We start from the raw sequence: 17,470 nt of genomic DNA, 5'->3' as shown, positions 1-17,470 counted from the left end.
AGGGGTGGGGGTGATCAGGAGGGGGCAAGGAGCAGGGGGGGGGGGATAAAAAAAATAGCATTGACAGATAGTGACAGGGAGTGATTGATGGGTGATTAGGGGGGTGATTGGGTGCAAACAGGGGTCTGGGGGGTGGGCAGGGGGGGTCTGATGGGTGCTGTGGGCAATCTGGGCAGGGGGGGAGAAATCAGTGTGCTTGGGTGCAGACTAGGGTGGCTGCAGCCTGCCCTGGTGGTCCTCGGACACTGGGACCACCAGGGCAGGAGGCAGCCTGTATAATACACATATGTAAAACATATACAAAGTGTATTATACACTTTGTATGCGGCGATCGCGGGGTTAACATCCCGCCGGCCGCTCCGTATAGCCGGCGGGATGTTGCGGCGGGCGAGCGGTGACAGGCGCCGGCGGAGGATCGCGTCACGGATGACGCGATCGCTCCGCCCATGCCCTTAGAAGGACCGCCGCCTCTGGGTGAGCCGGCCTTCAGGGCTCCACTTCCCGGCCGCCTCTGTGCATTAGGCGGTCGGGAAGTGGATAATATCAACAACCCAGAATAATAGCCAGAGAGGCAGGGCACTAACAGTGGAAAACATCATACTACATTAGCGGACATCTGGTAGCAGTGGACTAAACAACAGGCTATTTAGCAGAAAGTAACCTTTTTATAGTTTCTTTTGAAGTCTTGACTGAAGAGCCCCTTCATATGCCCCCACCCCCAAAACACACACCTACATTAACTAAAGGGTGTAGTTGGCTTCATCTTGTGGGTGGGCTTTCCGACCTAATAAAGCCTCTAATTGGATGTGGGTGAGTTGACAGTTCAGTGTCTGATAAAGGGCATTGTTCATTTCTGGAGGCCTGTTCATACATTTTATTTAAAAATCTGTGAGCAGTGAATTACAGTACCACCGACCATGGAAACTGGATGACAGTCAACAACTGCAGCCAAGTAATATGATGGGCAGAATGACATTCATGTTATTTTTGGTTCTCCCCAAGCTAAACAAGCTGGATTTGCACAGATTTTAAAGCAAAACTGAATCTGAGTTGAAACTCTATTTTTTACAGCTTGGGACCAGCATGCTATTTTTTAAAGAAAGTGTCATTATTTCATATACTGTGTGTGGACACACCTACATAGTATTTGAAAGAAACATAACTGGACACTACATTGCACAATCACAGTTTTGTTTTGTTTTTATTCAATGTGAGCTACCACCTCCAATAGTTCACCTCCTTCCTGGCTGGCAGAACAGAAAGTGTAGCCTTTCCTGTCCAACCACTAAATATGGTGTGTCCTAGGGCTTTATACTATGCCCTTTGTTGTTCAATCTCAGTGATGTGAAAAAATGCTGATTTTTTTTTGCATTCATTTTCACAAAAATAATGTAAAATTAAAATTTTGGGTAGAGTTTGCAGAGTTGTGGAGTGTAGCACTCTGCAGAGCACTCTGGCTTCACCAAGGCTACTGTGGATCCATACTTAGCGGGCCCGCAGACAATTCCCGGGGAGGTCTTAGCCTGATGAGCGGGATACCGGCATATCAACATACTACACAGGCAACCCTGAGACCTGTAAGGTACTGGCTGTTTCTGGCTGCCTCTTTGAGAGGTGAAGATACACAGCTGTACAGATGGGGTATTGGTTGCCCTGATCCAAGTTTGGTATCACTGGCTTGTGGCTTACGAAGGTCTTATAGACCGCCTCCTATCTCCCGCACTCTGAAAATACCATCTTATCATATTGATGCCGGTACCTGAATGAGTGATGTATGGGAGTGGTATATGAGTGACAGTCTATACTCTCAGCATATTCTGTTGAGGTTTTTAAGGGATTTTATATTGTTCCTTACACCCAATTTGAAAGAAAGATGGCCATTTTGTAACATGTATATGAGTACTGAGTGATGGCACTTTATCTTAGTTAACTATCAAGAACTCACCTTTGGGATCCAGAGAAGTGGACATCTCTGCCGGGAGTCATCTGGATACACCCACTTCCATGTGTGCACATCAACCCCAGCAGTCATCCCACTAGGGCCGAGCACACACACTCCAACTCTGATACAGGATGGACGCTCTTCACCATGCACCTGTCCTACAGAAGTAGAAGCATGGCTGTGTGCTGATTGGGTGATCTATGTGTGGCCAGCCACTGAATGGTGGATGACTGTTTAAAAACCTGAGTCTGTATTCCTCTCATAGACCGTGATACTGTTGATATCCTTACGTTAATGCTAGGTTACTGCTTGGTGCTCTCATTATTTATTGGATCTCCTGTGTTTAACTTTCCTTGTATATTGACCTCTCTGTGAATTGCTGCCTAAACTTACACTGAATTGTATTGAACTTGTCTTTGTCTGATCCCTTGTTCTGTGATACATTTGATCTACTGTGTATGACCTGGACTGTCCCTGGATTCTCTCACATTTCTTAATTTGGTACTTCTCTCTTGATTTCCTGTTGTTGACTTGGACTGTTTAGTTTTGCCTGTTTGCCTTGTGTGGTTTGGTAGTACTTTTGTCTTCTCAGCCTCAGTCTCTATAGCTTGCATGCCAAAGTCCTGTAGGGTAACCGTAGTTAAGTAGGTTCTACTAGGTCAGGTTAGATAAGAAGAGCATGTTACTAGATAGGTGTATAGAGACAGAAAGAATATGAGACCTCAAGCACTACAGGTCAGGAACCAGCAAAGAGTCAGAGAGTTTGACCTCCTTCATCATGATGATTTACTATTTAAGACCACCCTGTTCCCTCCCATTTGATTATTCCCACTGAAGGCCAGGTGCATTACAACGTTAAGACCTCAATACCTAGGGGTCTCCTTATACTCATGACCCTCTTACCATGCCATGCAGTACCAGGCCTTTGTCTCTTTCACGTTAAGAAAGAAAGGATCTCTCTTGACTGAGGAAAGCACATACACCCAATGGATGGCTTGTCTCAAGGGCTGGTCTCTTTGTTATTTAATGCCTTAAGGAAAGAGAGAATCCCTTTCCTTTCAGAGATGCTTTATTTTGTAGCTTTCCATTGATCAAAACATCTTTGAATAGGTCACAATACATCTTGCAATAATGTTAATAATATCAAAATATTTAATTGCATCCAATTACAATTTTATTTTTATATAAAAATGTATTTTCAAAATCCCTCTGTGATTCTTATACTTACAAAATACACATATTTAAATATATTTTTCTAAGTGAGCAGTGTATATATAAGCATATTATTTTCTATAAAATATTTGCATAAAATTATCAACATGGTTTGTAGATTCTACAAGAATCTAAAATAACTAAAGCTACATTTATGTCTAACTTCTACATATATTATTGCTGTACCTCTAACATTCAGCTCCACGGTAAAACACCATCACAACGGGGAAGGCAAATTAGAATGATAATTATAATGTTCAGGAATAGTAACTGCATTGTCACATCAATCAAACTATAAATAGGTCACTGGTTGAATAAAATCGAGAGATTGAAATGTTAAATAGCACATAAACAGATGCAATGTTAATATGGTGAAGCATCTTTGCATCCCTGCTACCTACTTTATGGACTTTAAAGTAAAATACCAGTAAAAGGTGTTATGTGTGTTACTTTAATAGTCCATTAAATACAGTGGACTTCTTATGCTTAACTGTGACCAAGTGTGTTCCTTATTTTTCTATAATACACACCATCTTTCCCATTAGAAAACATTTGCAAAAATCAGTTCTTTCATTGAATAAAGTACAATTTAAAGTGGAGGATGTTTCCTAGAGTTCAAAACAAAACTAATACCAGAATTGGCTGGGAGAAAAGTTTACTAACTGCTGTATGTCTGAGTAGTGAGTCTAGATAAACACAGGATAGTCAAAACCACTACAAATAAAATTGCAGCAAAACATGTGCAAATAAGCGGCAGTTTCTCAGTCCAAATGTAATGGAGATTTTTCCTTTTAACCATTTCACCCCACAGGCTATTTTACCCTTTCCGCCAAGAGCCATTTTCACCTGTCAGTGCTCCTCCCATTCATTTGGCCATAACTTTATTACTGTTTCTCGCACCTAAATAATCTATACCTTGTTTTTTTTTTTTTTGGGGGGGGGGGGGAGGGGGGTTGCCACAAATTAGGCTTTTTGTGGGTGATACTTGTTTTCAGTAATTATTTTATTTTCTATGTATTTTATAGGAAAAAAAGATATAAAAAGGAAAAAATACACTATTTCTCAAATGCCACCCCCTATAGTTTTAAAATAAACAATGCTAATATTGATACAACCCACACATTGTATCTGTCCTAGATATTACAACATTTATTTTGAGACAGAGTATAGGAAAATAAAAATTGTATTACTTTTGATTCAGGTTGTCACAACAAAGAATTCACATGATGTAGGATTCAGCACTTAAACATCCTAAATTCTATTCTCTTGCTTGTCATGGTTAAAATGGCACACAATATACATAACCAAACCAGATAGCTTTTTGGGCACACAGCAGTCTGTTAACCACAACTAGCACCAATTAGTGTTGGGCGAACAGTGTTCGCCACTGTTCGGGTTCTGCAGAACATCACCCTGTTCGGGTGATGTTCGAGTTCGGCCGAACACCTGATGGTGTTCGGCCAAACTGTTCGGCCATATGGCCGAACTAAGAGCGCATGGTCGAACATTACCCGAACGTTCGGCTAGCGCTGTGATTGGCCGAACGGGTCACGTGGTTCGGAACCGAACGCGCTCTGATTGGCCAAACGGGTCACATGGTTCGGGTAACTAAATACCCGATCCACGTCATTTCTCCGTCATTTGTCTGTGGGTTTAGCTTTGGGTAGGCAGGCAGGGTAGTTCTCTCTCCAGCCAGGCTAGCCAGGGTCCCCCGGTCATTGTGTCGCTGCTGGGAACAGTAGTACACCGCTCACCCACACTATATAGCACTGTGTTTACTGCCACTCTGTGTCTCTCTGCTGGGAACAGTAGTACACCGCTCACCCTGTATAGCATTGTGCTCTGTGTCGCTGCTGGGAACAGTAGTACACCGCTCACCCACACTATATAGCATTGTGTTTACTGACACTCTGTGTGTCTGCTGGGAACAGTAGTACACCGCTCACCCTGTATGGCATTGTGCTCTGTGTCGCTGCTGGGAATAGTAGTACACCGCTCACCCACACTATATAGAATTGTGTTTACTGCCACTCTGTGTCTCTGCTGGGAACAGTAGTACACCGCTCACCCACCACTGTATAGCATTGTGCTCTGTGTCGCTGCTGGGAACAGTAGTACACCGCTCACCCACCCACCACTGTATAGCATTGTGCTCTGTGTCGCTTCTGGGAACAGTAGTACACCGCTCAGCCACCACTGTATAGCATTGTGTTTACTGCCACTCTGTGTCTCTGCTGGGAACAGTAGTACACCGCTCACCCACCACTGTATAGCATTGTGCTCTGTGTCGCTGCTGGGAAAAGTAGTACACCGCTCACCCACACTATATAGCATTGTGTTTACTGCCACTCTGTGTCTCTGCTGGGCACAGTAGTACACCGCTCACCCACCACTGTATAGCATTGTGCTCTGTATCGCTGCTGGGAACAGTAGTACACCACTCACCCACCACTGTATACCATTGTGCTCTGTGTCACTGCTGGGAACAGTAGTACACCGCTCAGCCACCACTGTATAGCATTGTGTTTACTGCCACTCTGTGTCTCTGCTGGGAACAGTAGTACACCGCTCACCCACCACTGTATAGCATTGTGCTCTGTGTCGCTGCTGGGAATAGTAGTACACCGCTCACCCGCCACTGTATAGCATTTCTGTACTGCCACTGTACTGCTGCCAGTCGGCGTGCACTTTAAGGATAAGTGAAATGAAGAAGAAATCCTGTGAAAGAGGGAGGGGCAAGGGAAGAGGTGTTTCCCCTGACGGTTCATGTACAGGCCACAGTGGAGCACCGAAGAAAACCCACTCAATACCGCCCATGTTGTCCAGGAAATCAACCCTCACAAATCCAAAAGAACAGGACCAGATAATTAATTGGATGACCTCTCAAGCGTCCAGCAGTGGGTTAAGCAGCACCAGCACATCACGCACGAGGTCCGAGTCCTCAGCCAGTTACAAGGAGCCAGTGGGCACAAAGCTGACACAACCGGCAGTGACACCACGCACACAACTGCCAAATAACCAGTCCGAAGAATTTCCTCAGGACACAATGGGGTATTCGCAGGAGCTATTCGCAGCCCAACAAACTTCCACCTTTCAAAGGTCAATGGAACAGCCAGAAATGTTGTGCCCGGATTCACAACCATTTAGTGTGGGAAATGCACCGCGCACTGAAATGCAAGGCGAGTCCGAGGACTTTGAAACCCAAATCCCAGAGCAAGTTGGGCAGGAGGGGTTTCAATTGCAGGAGGTCGGCCGAGAAGATCTGGAAGACGACATTGGAGTGAGCTGCGCAGAGGTTGTTCTGGGGAGCTCTACTCCACGGCGGCGGCCCACAATCACATATGACGAGTTTGAGGACATGGAAGAGGAGGAGGGTATGGACAATGCTAACAGAGACCCAGATTTTATATGTGAAGGAGAACATCGTCGTCGTAGCAGCACAGATGAGTCTGTTGAAGAACCCACTGCTGCACGAGTTCGCCTTGTGCCACAAGGTAGGCGGCGCGAAATTTCAGGCACCACAAGCGTGGAAGTTCAAGTGAGACGCAAAAGAGGCGCAAACAGAAATCGCCAGCAAGGCAGGTGCTCCAAAGTCTGGCCTTTCTTTGAAGACTGCAGTGAGGATGGTACCATGGTGATTTGCAAGGTGTGCAAGACCCGCCTGAGCAGGGGGAAAAATATTAACAACCTCTCCACCACCAGCATGACCCGCCACATGGTATCCAAACATCCCACTCTGTGGGCGCCAGGACAAGGTACCAGCAACACTGCCTCCCTTGGGGTCACCAGACTCACCACCAGACCCTCCTCAGCAGCAGCAGTAGCCCAGCCATTGCGTGGTTCACAACAACATTCACAAACATCAGACGACGCTGACACTGTCACTTTCCGGAATAGTGCCCTTGAGGTCTCCCAGTCTTCATCAAACACAACAACCAACAGCCCTTCAGTGTGCAGCCCTACAGTTCAGTTGTCTGTCTCGGAAATGTTTGAGCGCAAGAGGAAATTGCCAGCAAATGACCCCCGGGCCGTGGCACTAACAGCCAGCATAGCCAAGCTTCTGGCCTGCGAAATGCTGCCATATCGAGTGGTAGAGACAAACAGCTTCAAGGGCATGATGTCAGTGGCCATCCCACGTTACGTGGTTCCCAGCCGCTACCACTTTGCGCGCTCTGCAGTGCCTGAGTTGCATGAGCACGTGGTCAGCAAAATAACCCAAAGCTTGAAGAATGCCGTTGCCTGCAAGGTTCACCTCACCACTGACACCTGGACGAGTGCGTTCGGCCAGGGTCGATACATCTCCCTTACCGCGCACTGGGTGAACCTTGTGGAGCCTGGCAGCGATTCCTCACCTGCTATGGCCCGGGTGTTGCCCACGCCGCAAACAGCTGCACCGCCGTCCCTCCCACTGGATAACAACAGCAGCACCTACCTCTCTGACTCCTTCTTCTCCAACGCATCTCAAAGCTGTACCTCATCCAGAAACGCTAACCCAGCAGCAGTAGGATCGTGGAAGCAGTGCAGCACAGCTGTTGGCATGCATCAGCAAGCGTTGCTGAAGCTGATCTGCCTTGGGGATAAGCAGCACACAGGGGAGGAAATTTGGAGGGGAATAAAGGAACAGACGGATTTGTGGCTGGCACCGCTGGACCTGAAACCGGGCATGGTTGTGTGTGATAATGGGAGTAATCTCATTCGCGCTTTAAGGTTGGCTAAGCTGACACACATCCCTTGCCTGGCGCACGTGATGAACCTAGTAGTTCAGCGGTTCCTGAGGACATACCCAGGCGTGGCCAATCTTCTGTTGAAGGTGCGATGAGTGGCCAAACATTGCAGAAATTCCAGTACTGCTTTGGGGGCACCCGCCAAGATGCAGGAGCGCTTCAATCTCCCCCACCATCGCTTGCTGAGTGATGTCCCTACGCGCTGGAATTCTACGCTGCACATGCTAGCCCGCTTTTGCGAGCAGAAGAGTGCAGTGGTCCAGTACATGACGGCGCAGTACCGAGGCGCATCCGGACAGCTGCCAAGCTTCTGTGGATCCGATTGGGCCAACATGTTGGACCTCTGCCAAGTCCTCCAAAATTTTGAGCAATCCACGTTGCTTGTGAGCAGTGACAATTCTTCAGTCAGCATTACCATACCACTGCTGTGTTTACTGAAGAAGTCAATGTTGAAAATCAAGGAAACAGCTGTCATGATGCAACTGGGGGAATCTGAAGGAGAAAACGATCAGCGTGATGGTACCAACATCAGGCCATCCGCCTCAGGAAACGCTGGCCCCAGCAGCTATGATGAAGAAAAGGAGGAGGAACAGCTGGAGTTGGAGCAGGAATTTCATGCTACCACTGACGAGGGCCAGAGCGGTGCACGTTGGACTTCCACAATTCAGCGCGAATGGTCAGCAGAAGCAGACCAGGAAGAAGGTGACGACTATGATGCATCACAACAACTCACAAGAGGATGATGAGGATTCTGGCAGGACTCTGGCACACATGGCTCAATTCATGCTAGACTGCATTGAACGCGACCCACGCATTGTGCGCATTCTGGACAACACCAATTACTGGGTTTATACCCTTCTGGATCCACGGTACAAACACAATGTTCCAAAACTGCTTGAAGAAAGAGTCAGACAGGTCAAAATGGAAGAATACCAGCAGGCCCTTGTGGAGACTTTAGAGAGGAGATTGACATCCTCCCCCTCCTCTAGCCAGTTGTACGCCGACAGACTGACTTCCGCAAACCCAGGACGACCAGGAGGGCAGCAAACAACACAAGCCACAGCTAGTGCCCAAAAGGGAATGGTATCGGCAGTGTGCTTGGAGTGGGAAAATTTTCTGACACCCATGCAGCAGCCCACAGAACAGCAAGCGTGCAGATCCACCTCCAACACCGATCGCCTGGAGAAGATGGTCAAGGACTACATGTCAGATGGCGTAGCTGTGTTGAACAATCCATCTGCACCCTTCAACTATTGGGTATCGAAGCTAGACACCTGGCACGAACTGGCAATGTACGCAATAGAGGTGCTGGCTTGCCCGGCAGCCAGCGTTATGTCGGAACGCTGTTTCAGTGCTGCCGGGGGCATCGTCACAGATCGGCGTATCCGCCTCTCCACAGAAAATGCAGACCGTCTGACTCAAATTAAAATGAATCAATCCTGGATTGGAAACGACTATGCAACACTCCTGGACCCCAACCAAGTAACATAAACAATGACCATCTGTGATGGGTTAGCGTTTCCGGTCCCTGTTTATTGAAGCTCTTATCTGTATTACATTTATGACTGCATGGCGGTAAAAAGCATGCTATCCGCATGCTTCTTGTCCTCATGCAAGGCCTGGGTTGTTGTGTCTCAAAGCGTGGCCTTCTCCTCCTGCGCCTCCTCCTGTTCCATCACGTGTGCTGCTGCTGGGTTAGAGTTGCCGGTCCCTGTTTATGGAACCTCTTATCTTTATTACATTTATGACTGCATGGCGGCAAAATGCATGCTACCTGTGCAAAGAAAACAGACATTTCCCGCATTTAAAAGACAGTTTTCCCTTTGAAACTTTAAAATCGATTTTCTCAAAAACTATAACCTCTTTTTGCTAAATTTTTTTCCTCTTGTACCCACTCCCAAGGTGCATAAATTTGGGGTATGTAGTATGTAAGGAGGCTTTACAAAGCACGAAAGTTCGGGTCCCCATTGACTTCCATTATGTTCGGAGTTCGTCGCGAACACCCGAACATCGCGGCCATGTTCGGCGAACGTTCGTGAACCCGAACATCCAGGTGTTCGCCCAACACTAGCACCAATGGCTTTTTGAAGACCTTTTTTGCACCAAATGACAGGATGCACCTGTATGTCCTCTTTGCAGAATAGAGGCACAAACTGGACGTGCATATTCATCCAGTTTGCGTGAAGAAGTTAAAATGTATCATTTACCAGGTTGCTAAAATACAGATACAGCCCCGTTTCTAGGGACGTGCGAGGCATGCTGCTGCCCTGATTGCTGAGGGAGGTAGGGCCGCCTTACTGGGACTCTGCTCGTTCCAATCACTGCCTCTCATTTGCCGCTGATCTCCGTCTACATAGCCGCTGATATACACTCTACTCCTTGTTGCAAGAAGTAGAGTGTATATCAGCAGCTATGCAGATGGAGATTAGCGATAAGTGAGAGGTGGCGATCGGAACGAGCAGGGATGCAAGTTATTAATACATGCTTGCAGGAAGGAGGAGAAAAGTGCTGGCACTGCTGTCATTCACTTTATTCATAGATTGAACATGATGTACACAGTACAAATGTGCATATATAATGAAAGTGGCACATACCAAGAGTGGACATGGATGAGGTGCGGTGGGTGCAGAGGATGAGGAGCCTTACAGCCGGTTTGCGCTATGCGCTTCTACTGAGGAAGAGAACACAACAGGTAGTAGGTATATGCAGTGATTGGTATTACATGTGCACCTGTCTCACACAGACAGGCACAGTGACACTGACTGACAGGGCTGTATATAATGCAAGTGGGCCACAAAAAAAAATAGATCACAAGAACAAGATTAGCTCTCAAAAGAGCTGTTGAGGGGTGCTTTTTTAGCAATAACAATTAGCCATGAGCAAGCTAACAAGCCTACAAGAGTTTAACTAAGCTTTCCCTATGAGAGACTGCAGCAGCTATCCCTTCACTAATTACCGCAGGCGCACGAGTGAGTCCACTGCTTGACGCTGCCTGGCTTTTATAAGGAGGGGTGGGGCTCCAGGAGGGAGTGTAGCCTAATTGGCTACAATGTGCTTGCTGACTGTAGAGGGTCAAAGTTGACCCTCATCATGCACAATGGGGGCGAATTTCCTTTTGACACAATACTTTTAGTCAGTCTGGTGCTCTTGGTATAGGGTCTATTTTTCTTGTTTGGTCATATTGTTAATGTTTTCCCTATAGCACATTCAGTACCTATTTTCATTAGTATAGCTTTTGTGATTGTACAAAATATTTCTGGTATGGTGCTTGTCCACCGTCCTTGTTTGCTACATAGTTACTGATAAATAAAATAGCAGGCTAAACACACAGAAGTTGAGATTATCATTCTTATGCAGAGGTGATTCCAGTCAATCTCTGTTTCCAGAAATTTGTATCTGTTCTCTAAAGCCTTGTACGTACCGCAGAGGATTCCCAGCTGGGGTAGACTGTCAGAGCCATCTCTCTCATTAATTTACCATGAATACTGATTCTCCAATGCATTGCTGAGAGATTAAGAGAGATTATCTCTTCTTAGTGCATTATTCTCCCACTCCCCTGCTACTGGAAGCTGTTCCACTGCTTCCTGCACTGTCATTCCTTCTCTCCCATCCGTACCAACAGAGCATATCACCAGTCCCGATTCCTGTGGGCAACATTTTTAGTATATGTGTACACACCATAGGCAAGAAAATGCTTTCCCTCTTCTGCAAATAATTAATGTTAATAATCTGCGATAATAATAGACAACTCTGCCTATCAATAATTTCATATAACCAAGTAATATTTAGTGTTCAGAAGAAAACACACACACATCCACTGCTAGAATTTTTGTTTCTCTGATAACCTGAGTGCTCTAATATTATGCTTAATTATTTCTGGGAACACATTTGGAGTAAAGAAAAGGTGCAAGGCAGGTGACATTTCTTACTAGGAAAAAAAACTTTGCAGTTATTTCATTTTCTTTGCTTACTATTATACTTTTTATAGCACTGACATTTTCCACCACACTTCACAAAATACATCAAACAAGTAATTTCACTAACCATACAGTATCTTAATCTAATCCCTACCATAAAACGAAGGAATTAGCAGTGCTACTACTCAGGCTGCAACTAAATTAATTACCAACAGATGTGTGCAACGCCCCCCCAGAGACTTAAATACACACCTTGGGTTTGATTCACTAATCAGTGCTCACTCAGTTAGCACGTGTTAAGGCTTTGCCCGTGCAAACTAGGGTGCTAAGTAGTTTTCACTGGCAAAGCTGTTGCTGTTTGCGTGCTATGTTAGCGCGTACAGCATTCTCCTTAGCACGTCAAGTCATTGCTTAATGCGCTAATTTGCACGTGAAGCGTTGCACGCAAAACTTGAAACTTTACGCACATATTAGTGCGTGAAGAGGCAGTTTGCACGTGCTAAGGGGCTTTTCACTGGCGTGTTAACACTTAGCATGCTTTAGTGAATCAAGCCCCTTGAATTCAAATAGATGCAAACTATGCACTAACTCCTAAAACTAGATACAATTGAATGCAAACTGATACACAAGAATTCAGCAAGCCATAAATTGACTTACATTTTTGTTCAACAGGAGATGGCAGAACTTCCAAATGCAGGCTGCACCTGAATTAACTAGCTGCATAAATATGCAGAGCCCATACTTGAACTGATTACACAACTTGCATTTAAAAGATATGCAACAAATGGACAATGTTAGCTTCCAATGAACAGTTTGCATGCAGATTGTTTAGTACCAGACTCTTCCACCATGTTGAGGGATTCTCACATAAGAGACCTAACTTCTAACTAACAATTAAAACTACTACAACCATAGTTATAGTCTAATCACCCTAACATTGCCTAAAGCTAACTATGGTGAGAACCAATTAATTTACCAGCATGTTTTGGGGATGAGGGAAAAAACAGGGTGCTCAGAGGAAACTAATGCAAACATAAAAACAACATGAAATAAATATTTATTAAAGAGAAGCTATGCCAGATAGATAATAAAAGCCTATACATTTAACATTTTAGTGTGTAGTACAGTTAGCTAATTGTATATGCTTCTTATGCACTGAAACACACAGGCTAACATAAAACACATTCATGTAGAATAAAGTATATTTAGGGAAAAAAATCATAAATTATTGGACATTTTATTAAAACAAAATGATGAAATGACCCAGACTTGTGAGTAATATTACATCTTCATTTTCATACAGTAATATCTGTCTTTACGTTTAAAGTAGAACTTTCTCAGATAGTTAATGATCCGTGAATTCAGTCAAACCATTGAATTTATTCAAAGAAACACAATAGAGTTGAACCTTCACCACTGACTGGAAAAATGAAACTGATAGATGCGTCTTTGGGGTTTCCATGATTAATCATAAAAGAACAGCTTAAAGAATGTGTATAAGGCCAAAAGCAGGCCATTCAACCTGTCAGCAGATTTTGTCCTCCTATGAACTGATAGTATATTACAGTTTACACAATATTGTTTTGACAGTCGAGACATTCTTTTCAGAATATCATAAAAGTAATATACTAAATATGTATGTACTAATGCTGTTATTGTTTTACTGTACAGCTGCTTTCTCAAAAAGTTGCATGATATATATATATGGTTTATGCAACTTTTATATATATAGTCCAAGTGTAAATGAGGGAGCCTGTGCGTGTGTGTGGATATATACACATGCATATACATGCATGCATATATATATATATATATATATATATATATATATATATATATATATATATATATATATATATATATATATATAGATATAGATATATATATATATAGATATATATATATATATAGATATATATATAGATATATATATATATATATATCTATATATATAATAGAGTAAGTGCCTCAACCTTCAAACAAGAAGAAGAAGTAGTGCCCTGCCCCCAGGGCCGGTCCAAGCAAGAAGAAGTAGTGTCTAATCAAACCGAGGGCAAAGAGGGATAATTTGCATATTCAGTAGCAGTGCATTGTGGGTAACCACAAATGTTCACTTATAGCAGAATTATTGCAGATTTGCTTCTGTTTTAAGAAGGAAAATTACACCAAGCTTTGCTTTTTTTAGTAGGAGGGATTTTTGGTCTCTTTTATCCCCTTATACATTCTTAGAAGTTTGGGTCACCCTGAGCTGCTTGGCTACTCTGTTGTACTGGTCCAAGCCCTATCTCATACATCCATATCAATCTCTGCTATGGCTATCATTCATGAACGTGCTGACGGTATGGAGAATCAGTGTGGGAAAACACCGCTGACAGTGTTTTAGACTTCTGGCTGCTGATTTATAAAAAAGTATCCAGGTGCGGTAGAAGTGCGGAGATTCCCCGAACTAGGCTGGCGGTAGGCTTGCGGAGACACGGAAGCTGCCGAGTTGATACATTTCTACCTGTTCCGCGCTACTGCACCTGTCTGGGAGGTCTCTGTGTCTCCATTCACTTGACATTGTTATCGCCACATCAGAGGGAGCGGTACTTCCCGACCTCACACCGCTTGCGGTGATCTTTATGAATTAACATTTTGCTACATTTTTTACAACAATCACCGCACAAGGCGGTGATTTATCGCTCTGCTCGGTAATATCAGCTTTTGATGCGGAAGGAGCCTTTATGAATGCAGATTTTGCTACGTGTGCGGGAAAGTCAGCTGTTTTAAGCATTTCCGCATGCAAAAAAACCTTTATGAATGATAGCCTATGTAGTGATGAGAACCATAGGTCTGAAATAGGCTGTCACATGTGGGTTTGATATGACTGTGTAAAACTTAAAGCTATAGGCTTGCTTGGCATACTAAGGGTGAAAAGGAATAATTTGCATACTTAGTAGCGGTGCATTGTGGATAATCACAAATGTTCACTTATAGCTGAGTAATTGCATATTTCTTTCTGTTTTAGGGAGGCAAATTACACTAAGCGTTGCTTTTTTTAGTAGGAGGTCTTTTTGGTCCCTTTTATCCCCCTATACATTACGAGTGGTTTGGGTCACCCTGAGCTGCTTGGTTACTCTGTTGTACTGGTCCAAGCCCTATCTTATTCAGCTGTATCAATCCCTGCCATGTACTGATGAGCAGCGCCGGGACAGCAAAGTGTGCTTCTCAATCCCTCCCACCACAGGCATCACACACTAATTGCTATTAGACTAAGAGGTGCCCCAGGGCCCCCACCATCCCCAACATCTTAATCTGGCTTGCAGTCACTGCTATGTATACCCTTTTCTTATTTCTTTGTGCTTCAAACACAATTGGGAATGACAGCTGAATAAATTGTGTGCCCCCTCCTACACTGCACCCTGAGGCTGGAGCCTCTTCAGCCTCTGCCTCGGCCCGGCCCTGCTGATGAGGACCAAAAGTCTGAAACAGGCTGTCACATGTGGGTTTGATATGCTTGTGTAAAATTTAAAGCTATATGCTTGCTATACACCAGCGGCTCTGTATGCTTGCTTGGCTTACCAAGGTGGAAAAGGGGTAATTTTCATATTTAGTAACAGTGCATTGTGGGTAACCACAAATGTTCACATATAGCTGAATTATTGCAGATTTTCTTCTGTTTTAAAAAAGCAAATTACATCAATACAGTGTGCGGCATTGCAGGAAGTGACGACAGTGGAACGTACGCTGGAACGCGGAAGAGGTGAGTCATCCCTGCCCGCTGCCTCTTACTAATAGTGGTGGCTGCTACTTTGCTTAAGCAGGAGGGGGAGTGCACATGGGGGACCAAGGTGAGGGGGGGGGGGGTCCTGCTGAGCTTAAGCTGGAGGGGGAGTGCACATGGGGGACCCAGGTGAGGGGGGGGGTTCCTGCTGAGCTTAAGCTGGAGGTAGAGCACAAATGGGGGACCCAGTTGAGGGGGGTGGGTCCAACCCCCCTCCCCAGCGCTGTGCCCAATACCCCCTTCCTGCCCTCTACCCTCTTATGCGGTGTATGCTACGCCGCGGGTCGGCTAGTATATATATATTATATATATATATATATATATATATATATATATATATATATATATATATATATATATATATATACAGGATCTTCTCAAAAAATTAGCATATTGTGATAAAGTTCATTATTTTCTGTAATGTACTGACAAACCTTAGACTTTCATATATTTTAGATTCATTACACACAACTGAAGTAGTTCCAGCCTTTTATTGTTTTAATATTGATGATTTTGGCATACAGCTCATGAAAACCCAAATTTCCTATCTCAAAAAATTAGCATATTTCATCCGACCAATAAAAGAAAAGTGTTTTTACAACAAAAAAAGTCAACCTTCAAATAATTATGTTCAGTTATGCACTCAATACTTGGTCAGGAATCCTTTTGCAGAAATGACTGCTTCAATGCGGCGTGGCATGGAGGCAATCAGCCTGTGGCATTGCTCAGGTGTTATGGAGGCCCAGGATGCTTCGATAGCGGCCTTAAGCTCATCCAGAGTGTTGGGTCTTGCGTCTCTCAACTTTATCTTCACAATATCCCACAGATTGTCTATGGGGTTCAGGTCTGGAGAGTTGGCAGGCCAATTGAGCACAGTAATACCATGATCAGTAAACCATTTACCAGTGGTTTTGGTACTGTGAGCAGGTGCCAGATCGTGCTGAAACATTAAAGCTTCATCTCCATAAAGTTTTTCGCAGATGGAAGCATGAAGTGCTCCAAAATCTCCTGATAGCTAGCTGCATTGACCCTGCCCTTGATAAAACACAGTGGACCAACACCAGCAGCTGACATGGCACCCCAGACCATCACTGACTGTGGGTAATTGACACTGGACTTCAGGCATTTTGGCATTTCCCTCTCCCCAGTCTTCCTCCAGACTCTTGCACCTTGATTTCCGAATGACATGTAAAAGTTGCTTTCATCCGAAAAAGTACTTTGGACCACTGAGCAACAGTCCAGTGCTGCTTCTCTGTAGCCCAGGTCAGGTGCCTCTGCCACTGTTTCTGTTTCAAAAGTGGGTTCATGCCTCCATCTGCTGAAAAGCTTTATGGGGATGAAGATTTCATTTTTCAGCACGACCTGGCACCTGCTCACAGTGCCAAAACAACTGGTAAATGGTTTACTGACCATGGTATTACTGTGCTCAATTGGCCTGCCAACTCTCCTGACCTGAACCCCATAGAGAATCTGTGGGATATTGTGAAGAGAAAGTTGAGAGACGCAAGAGCCAACACTCTGGATGAGCTTAAGGCCGCTATCAAAGCATCCTGGGCCTCTATAACACCTGAGCAGTGCCACAGGCTGATTGCCTCCATGCCACGCCGCATTGAAGCAGTCATTTCTGCAAAAGGATTCCCGACCAAGTATTGAGTGCATAACTGAACATAATTATTTTAAGGTTGACTTTTTTTGTTGTAAAAACACTTATCTTTTATTGGTCTGATGAAATATGCTAATTTTTTGAGATAGGAATTTTGTGTTTTCATGAGCTGTATGCCACAATCATCAATATTAAAACAATAAGAGGCTTGAACTACTTCAGTTGTGTGTAACGAATCTAAAATATATAAAAGTCTAATGTTTATCAGTACATTACAGAAAATAATGAACTTTATCACAATATGCTAAT

Source organism: Hyperolius riggenbachi, chromosome 1 (assembly GCF_040937935.1).
Source record: "Hyperolius riggenbachi isolate aHypRig1 chromosome 1, aHypRig1.pri, whole genome shotgun sequence".
NCBI lineage: Eukaryota > Metazoa > Chordata > Amphibia > Anura > Hyperoliidae > Hyperolius > Hyperolius riggenbachi.
Note: the sequence above shows the minus strand (reverse complement) of the source record.